Here is a 12,078-nt window from a genome sequence, read left to right on the forward strand (position 1 = left end):
AAGCTGAAAACGGGCAATGTTTGTTTTGCCAGGCTCCCTTGGCAGAAAGCCTGTCACACACCCAAAGCTTGAACCATCAAAGGCACCCACTCAAGCAGGAATGAGGAGCTAAAGATGAAAAGATGTCCACGCAGGGCACCTCTGGCGGTGGCAGCAGTTGCTCTGCATTTGCAGGGACCACAGTGGCTAACGCCCAGAGGGGCACCAGTTGCAACGCTGGGCCAGCAGGTACCCAACCTGTGGCATAGATTGCTTTATTGGTGGTGATAGCCACGTCCTTATCTGACTCAACTGCAGTGAGACTTCAGCATCCAGTTCTGGCCTTTTACCCAGACAGCTTTTACCCACACATAGCATTGGAGGAAAAACCCAGAGTTCAAATATCATACCAGTTCACTTAACATAACGTTTCAGTTGCATCTCCCATTATTCTTACGCTCCACTAATGGCTTGTTACCTACCCTCTTCCAGTTTCAAGCCCCCTGATATTCCTTGCTTGGAATAAGATTTCCCTTCCTTTCCAATGACTTCTGCTTTTGGAAAACTTCTCCTTAACAGAACTAAGCCAGGGGAGCTGATGGCCTTGGGGTCCACGGGCTGTGAGAGGACTGCATAGGTTCCCTGGAGAGAATCTCATTTTGTACTTTTGATGGGTGGTGGCTCCTTGCTTATTGCAAGGTGCTGAGTCACTGACACCATCCAGAGAGCAAGCAGGACTGGCTTATGGCCTGAAGTGAGAGAGCTTGTTCCCTACCGAGTAATGACTGGTAGGGACAGCCTTCCATCTAAGAGTGTGACTCTCTTCCTAGGGCACTTTGCTACCATTTTTCTCTCTCCTTTCATGGTAATTCCCTCTCTAAACTGCTTGCCCTAGATAAGAACCCAGTACTTCACTGGCTGATACATGACCACTGCTGGAATAAGCAAGGACTCAGTGGGTTTTGTTGTTGTTAACTGTGTTTGTAATGCTGCTTGTTTTATTATAAACAAAAGAGCACCATTAGATGGTGCTCCAGAGCCCATTTTTACTAGCCAGACCTCTTGCTCCCTTTCCTCAAGCCCCCGCTTAAATGTTAGGTCCTCCTAGTGCTTTATCCTGACCTCTCTCCTCCCATCTCCCATCCCTGCTACCTTCAATACCCACCTTGTGTTCAGTTCAGCCACTCAGTCGTGTCTGACTCATTGCGACCCCATGGACTGCAACATACCAGGCTTCCCTGTCCATCACCTACTCCCAGAGCTTCCTCAAGCTCATGTCCATCCAGTCGGTGATGCCATCCAACCATCTCATCCTCTGTCGTCCCGTTTCCTCCTGCTTTCAATCTTGTGTTACCCCTCACTTGTGTTTCTCTTAAGCAATTACACTTACAGTCAGGTGTAGCAAATATAAATGATGCGTTCTTGAAACTGTGGGTAATAATTAGTCAAATCCATTTCACCTGAGTAATCAAGGTCGTTTTTTTTGTTGTTGTTGTTGTTTGTTTGTTTTGTTTTGTTGGTTTTTTTTAAGACTCGCATGCCCTTCAAATGGCATGTTTTCCCCAAGTGTTTTCTAAGAACTTGGAGTCAGCTGCATCTAGTTCAGGCTGAGCCAGTTCAGACTGGATAGGATCACAGACTCTCCAACCGGGCATGCATGAAGGTCAGATTTTCTCCATCAGAGGGCCAAAAACTCCACCCTAAGAATGTGGAGAGGCCCGTAGCCCAATTATGCCTGCATAGAACTAGGATGACCATACCTTTTTGCCATCACACTTCCCCACAGTCCCCACATTCCCCAAGCTGTCCACGTCTGAGACTGCCCGGCTCCTTTATTATTCATCTGTAAATACCCCCAGCCCCTTACCTTCCATGAAGTGGATTGGAGGAATGGTCTCCTAAGTAATGAGAATGAGGTAAGTAATAAGCTAAGTCTTCTAGCTTCACTGCCTTAGGAATCGAGCTCTTTGTTGTAAGCCTCGGGGTCTCAGCATTTTGGCTTGCTGTGGGTCAGGCAGAACGAGACAGTTCCAGTGAAATTCTTCTTTTCTGTCTTTCCTATTCTTTCCTACATCTCGATTTACCCAAGAAAACTAAAAGCTAGAGATATTGAGTAAGCTGGTCTTTCAACAATCAGTAGCGGAGAGCATGCTCCCCTAGGCACTGTGCTTGGTTGTACAAAGATGAAAGTAACAGAATCTGACCTCAGGGAACTCAAAGCCTAGTGGAGGAGAGACGTAAACGGCCCAAAGCCTTATTGTCAGTTTAAGTAGAGGGGAGAAAACAAGTTATGGGAACCCCAGAAATCTTGTGGGGCTTCCCAGGTGGCGCTAGTGGTAAAGAACTTGCCTCCCAATGCAGGAGACAAGAGGCTCTGATTCTGGGTTGGGAAGATCCTCTGGAGGAGGGCATAGCTACCCACTGCAGCATTCTTGCCTGGAGAATCCCATGGATAGAGGAGCCTGGCGGGCCACAGTCCACAGGGTTGCACAGAATCAGACACGACTGAAGCGACTTAGCAGGCACGCATGCAAGAGATCCCGTCACCTACCAGAGTGGATGTGAGCAGCAGCGAGGGTGAATTTGTATAGACTTCCCAAGGAGGTAGGACTTGAAGCCTCTCTTAAAGGATGAGGAGAATAAGGAAGAAAACCGTGCAGGCAGATGAATAGTGTGAGCAAACCCGGGAAAGGAAGGCGTGGTCTGTGAGTTCAGAAACCACCAGTGTCATTTCAGTATGAGATACAGAAGCAGATGCTGGAGGGAGCATGGGGCCGGATGCAGTGGGACACCTGTTCCACCTTAAGGAGTTCTGGATTCACCTGCAGGTCCTGGGAACCCAGCAAAAGACTCCGAGGTGTGGAATGACACGGTCGGCTTAATATTTTGGATAGATCACCCCACTGGCTTTGCAAAAGATGAATTTGCGAGGGAAGAATGCCCAAGACTGGCAAAGTGATCGTGGAGCTGGTACGATATTCCCTGCCAGAGTGTATCTGTCCTAGGATAGGGCTGGTCAGGTGACAAAATGTGATAGCATGAGAAACAGTAATAAAGTGAAAAACTGATGGGGTTTAGAGATTTCTTTTCTGTGGGAGACTTAGAGGATGGAGCAGTTAAGGAGGCTCCCACGTTTTGTTGCCTAGGAGATACTGTCAACCTAGGGAAAATACAGGGTGCAAAGAAGATGATGTCAGTGTGGGACCAGCAGAGTTTAACTGTAATGGAGCCAATACCCTGGTGGAGCTCAGGCGCATCGAGAGTTAAGTGCCTGAAGATTCTGTGCTGGGCAGGTCTGGGTCCACCTATAATGCAGGGCATGTGGGTTCGATCCCTGAGTCAGGAAGATGCCCTGGAGAAGGAAATGGCAATCCACTCCAGTGTTCTTGCCTGGAAAGTTCCACAGACAGAGGAATCTGGCGGGCTACAGTCCATGGGGTCACGAAAGAGTGAGTCAGACACGACTTAGAGACTGAACAACAAAACTATACAGGACCCCCAGGTAAAACATTCAGGAATGTATGAGGTTTAAAATGAGGGCGTATATGATATAGCCAATCAGAAAAATGGAAAAGAGTCACTGAATATGACAGTGCGTCAGTGTGTGGGGAAGAAGGCTAGAAGCAAACCTTCAGAAAACTGAGCACTGCCTGCAAGGGTAAAGTCAGTTCTTCCAAGGAGCTGGGCTGGTGGGGGTGGAGAGCACGTGGATGATTGAGCAGGACCAGTCTTGGGAGCTGATGTAAAACCACCTTCTCAGAGTTGGCAATGTCCTGTCTGCCAGCCATCTGCAGCCCCATCAGAGCCATCCCATGATCCCTGACCTTCACCTTCCCTCAGATAATGAGACCCGGCCAGTAGCAGGTGTTCTTAAAATGGATCAAGCTGGATGACCGATGTGGATGGTTAAGCAAGTGCCTCACAAGGTTGATTAAAATACAGCAGCCAGCCATGTGTCCACTCTGATTTCTGCAGTCAGCATTGCTATGAAGCAGATCACTGGGCCAGTGGCCTTTGGTTCTCTACTAAGACATCTCCCATAGAGAGTTTTCCATGAAACCCAGGCAAAGAGGCAGTTACAGAAAACCCAGGCCATATAAAAAGGCTTTTAGGTTTATATCCTGGTCTCTGCATATCCTGCTATGTTTAATGGCTTTGCATACTCTCCGCCTACCTAAGAGCATGACCCAAGAATTACAGACCCACCCAAGCTGTCTTTCCTGTATAAGGACAACAAATATTTCGGAACTTGCAAAGAACTCAGATTATGGTCCCAGATATACCGTATAAACATGAATTAAGAAGCTAGAGTAAAAGGGAGGAGAGAGAAGTGTGTTTGACAAGAAGTGAACAGAAGCAAACATCCCTTTTTCTATCAATATTACACTTAAGACACGTTCGGACGCCTCACGCTCCTGTACTTTTTCTTCACTTTCTGTTTTGAGAGAAATTTACAGATGCTCTCACACCAACTGATGTTTGACAGTAAGAGTCATCTTCACTTCTGCCCTCTTTTTCTGAGCAGCTTTCAAAATAAACATTTGGATCTCCAGTGAAAAAGCCAGGGAAGGATACTAAGTGATAGGCTAGTAGACACCAGTCACAGGAGATGGATAATTTTTTTTTTAATTGCAGATTTGCAGCACATTAGTTGGGACTATTAATCTATTGACCTTGAAACCCAGGATTTTAAAATCCTGAAACAAAGGCGAAGACGCTATTTGAGGAATTTGGTGATTAAAAAAATTGTTTTCCCTTCTTGGATGCCAGGACAATGTAGGGTGAACTCTTAAGGACTGTGTGGGACAGTCCAGCCGGGACCCCTCTTGCTGTCTTTCTGGGAGTCGTGACAAAATTACAAAGCACAGGCAGCTTCTCAGTGTTTTGCTCCTATGTTGAAATTTATTTTCTTTTATTTGCATTTATTTATTTTTCCTGGCCACGTATAGCATGTAGGAATCTTAGTTCCCTGATCAGGGATCAAGCTCATGCCCCCTGTATTGGAAGCATGGAAGCTTAACCCCTGCACCACCAGGGAAGTCCCAGACTTTATTCTCCTGATGCTCAGCACACCCCCTGGCTTCAGGACAGCATTCTTCTGTTTCTCCATCTGGTTTGTAGACTTGTTCTCCTCTGTCAGGAATTGCATGAGATCGCAAACTGAGCAAGGGGCAACTCTAAATGGACATCACATGCCACTTGATTAAGAAATGAAGAAAAATTTATACGTGAAATGAATGTCCCCAGGGAGAAAAAAAAAAAATGTTTCTAAATTTGTTTTTTTTTCCCCCACTTTCTTGGCTCAGGTCCTAGTTGGTTAAGAAGGAGAAGAAATATCAACCCCTCTGGTTTTCTTTGCTGGTACAGCAAAGAGCAGCATGGTGCCCAGTGGGATCTCCTGGCACAAGATCAAGCTGTGTAGAGACTCAGAGCAATCCCACCACCAGTGAGGGTGTTCCAGGCAGCAATTAAATCGTGATCATTCCCCTCCGCCACACACACACCTCCCCAACTTCCACCCCAATCCCTGCTGTCTTCTAACTGTGGGAAGCCCAGATTGGATGACTAAGTGCCAGGGAGGCCATGCCAACCCACAGTTCCAGAAGTGACAGGACCTTGGCCCCCCAGTGTCCAGTCTAGGAAAGAGGGGGAGGTCTCTGCTCAATGGTGAATTCAGGCACTGCGTCCACAGGGTGGTTTAAAAGAGGCTGGAAACGCTGTGCAGAGGAAGGATGAACAAGGCAAATAGAGTAGAGTATCGTCCTCCACCGAGGTTTAAGAGGTCTGTGATTTTCCCTTCAACTGTAAAACGTGGAAGCGTAGCCCTGTCTTGAAGGCCTTCTTCCCTTCCTGGCACACAAATGTAAGAGGGCGGCCAGAGTGCTGGAAGGTGATGGGCCCGCCTGTTGAGTGTCCCGTCAGAGGAAGCAGCAATAGTCATAGCAGCAACCCTAAGAAAACACCCCCAAATGGAGTGGAAGTGCGGAAGAGTTAAAGTGGACCATAATGCAGTTAAGCCGTGAATTCCGCTTCTATGGGGATTTTAGTGAGAACGACTTGAGTGGAATATGAGGCAGGGGAAGGAATAGGAGCGGGGATTAGGGGAGATATGATAGGCAATAAGAACAAAAGGGCTGTGAATGGTGAAAGTTTTTTATAATTTCTAAAAATTTATTTTTTGGCCGTGTGGGGTCTTGGTTGGTGCGTGGGCTTCTTTCTCTAGTTGCGGTGAGCAGGGGCCACTCCCTAGTGGTGATGTGCAGGCTTCTCGTGCTGGTTTCTCTTGTGGAGCACAGGGTCCGGGCTTCCAGACTTCAGTGGTTGCGGCTTCCAGGCTCTAGGGCACAGGCTCGATGTGGGATCTTTCCAGATGAGGGATTGAACCTGTGTCTCCTGCACTGGCAGGCAGACTCTTCAGCACTGAGCCACCAGGGAAGCCCTGAACATTTTTTAAATAGGAGAAAACCTAGTACTCTGGAGATAAATTGAAAAAAAATCAAGAAATATTGGGTTGCCTATAAAGTTCATTCAAGTTTTTCCGTAAGAGCTGACAGAAAAACCCAAATGAATTTTGTGGCCAATCCAATGCATAGTGAAGAATGTGAGGTGAAAGAGAGCTGAGGTAAGAGGAAAGAAGAGGAGAAATTGAAACCAAGGGGTGGAAGAGGCAGAAATGGAAGAAAGGTGGTATTCATGGAAGAAGGGCAAAGAGTGGGAACATGTCAACTTCAACTTGGTACTTGCCAAGGGTATTTGCCAGGTTTCCCTGGTAGCTCAGATGGTAAAGAATCTGCCTGCAATGCAGGAGACCCCAGTTTGATCCCCGAGTCAGGAAAATCCCCCGGAGAAGGGAATGGCAACCAGCTCCAGTATTCTGGGCTGGAGAATTCCATGGACAGACCATAGGGTCACAAAGAGTCGGACATGACTGAGCGACTTTCACTTTCACGAGGGCACCTGCCATCTCCCTCTACAAGGATTAACTCATGAGCTTCTGCAATTGCTGACCTTCAACATCCCCTGAAGAGAGTTCAGGGTGGGTAGAGAGCAGATATGAGGCACTCTGGGCTTTGGAAAAACTTGAAGGATAGGTCTTCATATAGTTAGACATGATTCCAATTCTTACATCTCCTTACCTCTAGAAAAGCACTAAATTCCTTCATGGTGATGTCTGCTCCTCATGACTAGCAGAATCCTTCTGCAAAAATATGTGCTTGATTGCATGTATTCCCCCTTCACCAAAACCAGATATTATTAACCTCCCCCCACTACCTCCTTGGAGCATGTTCTCAGAGCTATTCTGAAATGCTGTCTCCCAGAATATGGTCTTCATTTTTGCCCCAAATAAAACCTAAATCTCATGCTGTGCACTTTTTTTTTTTAAGTTGACAAAAGAAATACAGAGGACAACTTTGAGAAGAAAGTCCCTGATTTATGATAGTCAAATCTCATGAACATGGTTAATGAATGAATGATGGAGAATAGTTAGCTAATTGTAACTTTGCCTTTAAAAAAAAAGAAAAACTTAAAATACGGCAGTAAACTGGCAGAAAAGAAGAGCTAGAGGATGAAGTTGCTAGAGCACCCAGTACCTCTTCAGATTTCACAGCTGTGTGTGTGTGTGTGAGTGAGTGAGTGAGTTCAGTCACTTCCTACTCTTCTCGACCCCATGGACTGTAGCCCACCAGGCTCCTCTGTCCATGGGCTTCTCCAGACAAGAACACTGGGGTGGGTTGCCATTTCCTCCTCCAGGGGATCTTCCCAACCCAGGGATCAAACCCGAGTCTTGTCTGCCTCTCGCATTGGCCGGCAGACCCTTTACCACTGCGCCACCTGGGTAGCCTTGTCACACCTTTCTACTCAGGGTGTAATAGGGGCGATACAGGCAGGAGCTGCCGCTCCGCCATCGATTGGTACCACAGGGGGCCCCTCCCAGCGCCCCTCCTCCAAGCAAGCAACCGTTAGTGAGCAACGGTCCACCAGCGACCGTTAACCGTCCTGCTCAGCCATTGGTTGGTGCTACACTGGACCCCTCCCCCTCCTTGTATATAAAAGCCCAAATTCTGAAGGAGAGAAGGTTTTTTGAGAGGCTAATTTGTCATCTTTTCGACCTGCTAGCTTTCTGATTATAAAGTCGTTATTCCTTCTTCCAACAACTTGAGGTTTATTGGTCTGTTGTGTGGCAAGCAGAACAAGCCTGGGCTTGGTAACAGTTACCTGAATGTCACCCAGCTGTTCAAGTCTACCACCGTTGATCTATTAGTCAACACAATTAATGTACTTAAAACAGATTTAATTATTGTCCTAAAAGCAAATGAGGCCAATATATAATATAGCCCATTTGTAAATTTTTTTCTCCACAGCTTCTGAAAACATTTTTTTTTTTAAGTTGAGCTGACTTACTTTAACTTAAAGATATGCTCCTCTGGTGACAGAATTTCATAAAACTGCAGCTCCACCTGTGTTTTAAACTTCCTTCCAACCCGGATCTAGTCCTCAGTCTCAGAGAATAAAAGGAAGGAAAGGGAGAAACAGGAAGAAATGCTTCTATCTTACCTATCACAATTCCAATATATGTCTGTAGACAGCAGTTCTAGAGATCAGGGGAATGGCTTGGGGAAGATAGTGCAGGATTCTAGGAAACAGATGGCATCTGTGTAAAGAATCTGCCTGCAATGCAGGAGACACAGGAGACACAGGTTCAATTCCTGGGTCAGGAAGATCATGGCAACCCACTCCTGTATTCTTCCCAGGAAATTCCCAGGCAGTGGATCCTGGCAGGCTACAGTCCATAGGGTCGCAAAAAGTCACACGACTGAAGCGACTGAGCAAAAAAGGAAATAGATGATGACGGTCTGTTTTAGGATAGAGAATGGAGCAGAGAGAAATTGAAAACTTGATAAATACTTAGGGGACAAGGACTAGTTTGCTTTAGATGAGAAAGAAGAAACAAGAGACTTATGGCTTGAGCAAACCGATAAGTATGGTACTTGTTACTGACCAGGGCATGAGGGGAAGGAAGTTGTTTATGCAGTGGGATGATTAATTTTATTCTTGATGACAAGCAGGATTCTGTGGGGCTCCTGGATACAAAAACCTTTCTGTGTCCCCCATTTCTTGATTACGGGAAATAGGCTTCATTCAGCCTCCAGGCTCTTTGCTGAGTTCCAACCAGAGGTTCAAACAGCTGCTAACTAGGGAAGGGAAGGGATGTAGAGAATAAATAGGAGCAGTCAAAAGAAACAATAGAGCAGCCTTGGGGCAGTGCCCTGGTTCCTCCTCAAGGAATACAATAACAATCTCTTTGAGTTGTTTTGTAGCTACTGAAACCCTCTCCAGGTGGGAGAAGTTAACAGTAGGATGGTTGGTGATCCTGACTTCCACTTACCTCACCACCAGCCAGTCAGAATAATGTCCACGAGCTGATCATGTCCTCTTTGAAACATTACTATAGAGCTCCTTACAACTCCTCCAGGTTGGGACACAATTTTGAGGGCATAGCTTCCCTCGTAGCTCAGTGGGTAAAGAATCTGCCTGCAATGCAGGAGATCTGGGTTCGATTCCTGGGTCAGGAAGATCCTCTGGAGAAGGAAATGGCAACCCACTCCAGTATTCTTGCCTGGAGAATTCCATGGACAGAGAAGCCTGGCAGGCTACAGTCCATGGAGTAACAAGAGTCAGATACAACTTAACAACCAAACCGCCACCAGCCAGCTGTGGCCCCTTTGCCTGACAAAGCAATAAAGTTGTTCTTTTCTACTTTACACAAAATTCTGTCTCTGAGATTTAATTTGGTGTCAATATACAGAAGGAAGATTCAGCTTCGTTCTGAATATTTTGAATGTGAAGGGCCTGGAAGATGCCCCAAGGGTCTATCCAGCTGGAAAGTGGATATACATACATCTGAGGCTCAAGAAGCAGGTCATTGTTGGAAATACAGAATTTGGAGTAAGCAGAATCTAGGTGGTAATGCGGAGAAGGCAATGGCACCCCACTCCAGTACTCTTGCCTGGAAAATCCCATGGACGGAGGAGCCTGGTAGGCTGCGGTCCATAGGGTCGATAGGAGTCAGATATGACTGAGCGGCTTCACTTTCACTTTTCAGTTTCATGCATTGGAGAAGGAAATGGCAACCCACTCCAGTGTTCTTGCCTGGAGAATCCCAGGGACAGGGGGAGCCTAGTGGGCTGCCGTCTACGGGATTGTACAGAGTTGGACACAAGTGAAGCAACTTAGCAGCAGCAGCAGGTGGTAATGAAAGATGTGAGACTGTATACAAACTCCTGTGCTTGCTTCAGCAGCACATATACTAAAATTGTATATAAACTTCTACAGGGACCTAGAGAATCCATAAAGTTAGAAGAGCAAAGGGCTATGAGAAACTCCAACACTTAAGGGACTGGTAGAAAAAGGAGCTCAGAACACTAAAAAGGTGCAGTAAGAATGTTATTTGCTCAGTAGTGTCCAACTGTTTGCAACCCCATGGACTGTGGCCCACCAGGCTCCTTTGTCCATGGATTTTTCCAGGCAAGAATACTGGAATGGGTTGCCATTTCATTCCCCAGGGATCTTACCAACCCAGGGATTGAACCTGGTGGGTCTCCTGCATTGCAGACAGATTCTTTACCATCTGAACCACCAGGAAGTCCACAATAATCCATAACACTGTCTAAATTACTGTTTATATTTGTTACTGTTGCTTAGTTGCCAAGTCCAGTGGTTAAGACTTGGAGCTTCTGCTGCAAGGGGTACAGGTTTGATCCCTGGGGAAGGAACTAAGATCCCACATGCTGCATGGTATGGCCAAAAAAGCGGAAAGGGGTGGAGAGAGAGAGAGGAGAAGAGGTGTTATTGAAAATGAGTATTTCTCAATTTTCTCAACTTAGTCATTTTTGCCTTAATGAGACAGTTTCATTGGAATGATAGACTGTAGTAGGGTGAAGAGTGAATGAGAAAGAAAGAAATGGGGAAAGCAAACACAGACATGGTAAAAGAGAAGTATGTCTAGAAAGAGTTAAATAGGTTTAAATGCTGGTGGAAAATGGTAAGCAGAAAGGGTTAAGATATAAGAAAGAGACTGCCAGTGACCAAGTCTTGAAAATTTGAGCGTTAAAATAAATCATGATAGAAATAGTAAACCATTTTTAAAAGTAAAATCCATAAGTCCACATGGATAGAAAATAAGAGTGAGAAAATAGGCAATTTTCTATGGAATGGAAATAACAGGATGCTAAAATTCATGAGTCAAATATAGCCTGCTCTCAAACTGTCTCCCCACAGATAACTTATAAATTACAAAGGGACAAGTAATACCTTTACAGTGGAGAAATATGGGAAATACCACTTAGCCAAGTTAATACTACCAATATTGGGACAAACCAATATCATGGACCTCCTGATAAACGGATTTCAAATAATATGGAAATAACTGACAAATTCAAATTAAAGGACATTCTAAAAACTGATGCTTATTTTATGAAACTGTCAAGCTCAAGAAAGATAAAAATGGGTGAGGAACTGTTCCAGGTTAAGGAGACTAAAGAGGTATGACAACTAAATGTGAAAGTCATCTGAGATTGGATCCTAGACCAGGAAAAGAATATAGCTATAAAGGCTTTGGGAAATGGATGGGGAAACAGTGGAAACAGTGTCAGACTTTATTTTTTTGGGCTCCAAAATCACTGCAGATGGTGACTGCAGCCATGAAATTAAAAGACGCTTCCTCCTTGGAAGGAAAGTTATGACCAACCTAGATAGCATATTCAAAAGCAGAGACATTACTTTGCCAACAAAGATTCGTCTAGTCAAGGCTATGGTTTTTCTTATGGTCATGTATGGATGTGAGAGTTGGACTGTGATGAAGGCTGAGTGCCAAAGAATTGATGCTTTGGAACTGTGGTGTTGGAGAAGACTCTTGAGAGTCCCTTGGACTGCAAGGAGATCAGCCCTGGGATTTCTTTGGAAGGAATGATGCTAAAGCTGAAACTCCAGTACTTTGGCCACCTCATGCGAAGAGTTGACTCATTGGAAAAGACTGTGATGCTGGGAGGGATTGGGGGCAGGAGGAGAAGGGGACGACAGAGGATGAGATGGCTGGAT

The 12,078-nt window shown here is 45.6% G+C and overlaps 1 long non-coding RNA gene across 1 annotated transcript in view; it reads left to right on the plus strand.

The window, feature by feature from the left end:
- The first annotated feature begins 1,748 nt into the window (after positions 1-1,748).
- Positions 1,749-12,078, plus strand: part of LOC104985633 — a 26,915-nt gene continuing 16,585 nt past the window's right edge. Inside the window, exon 1 of the long non-coding RNA XR_824954.1 lies at positions 1,749-1,895. This is a non-coding gene — a long non-coding RNA (uncharacterized LOC104985633). The remainder of the gene's footprint in view (positions 1,896-12,078) is intronic.

The sequence above is a fragment of the Bison bison genome, unplaced genomic scaffold (genome assembly GCF_000754665.1).
Source record: "Bison bison bison isolate TAMUID 2011002044 unplaced genomic scaffold, Bison_UMD1.0 scf7180017864053, whole genome shotgun sequence".
Taxonomy (NCBI): Eukaryota; Metazoa; Chordata; class Mammalia; order Artiodactyla; family Bovidae; genus Bison; species Bison bison.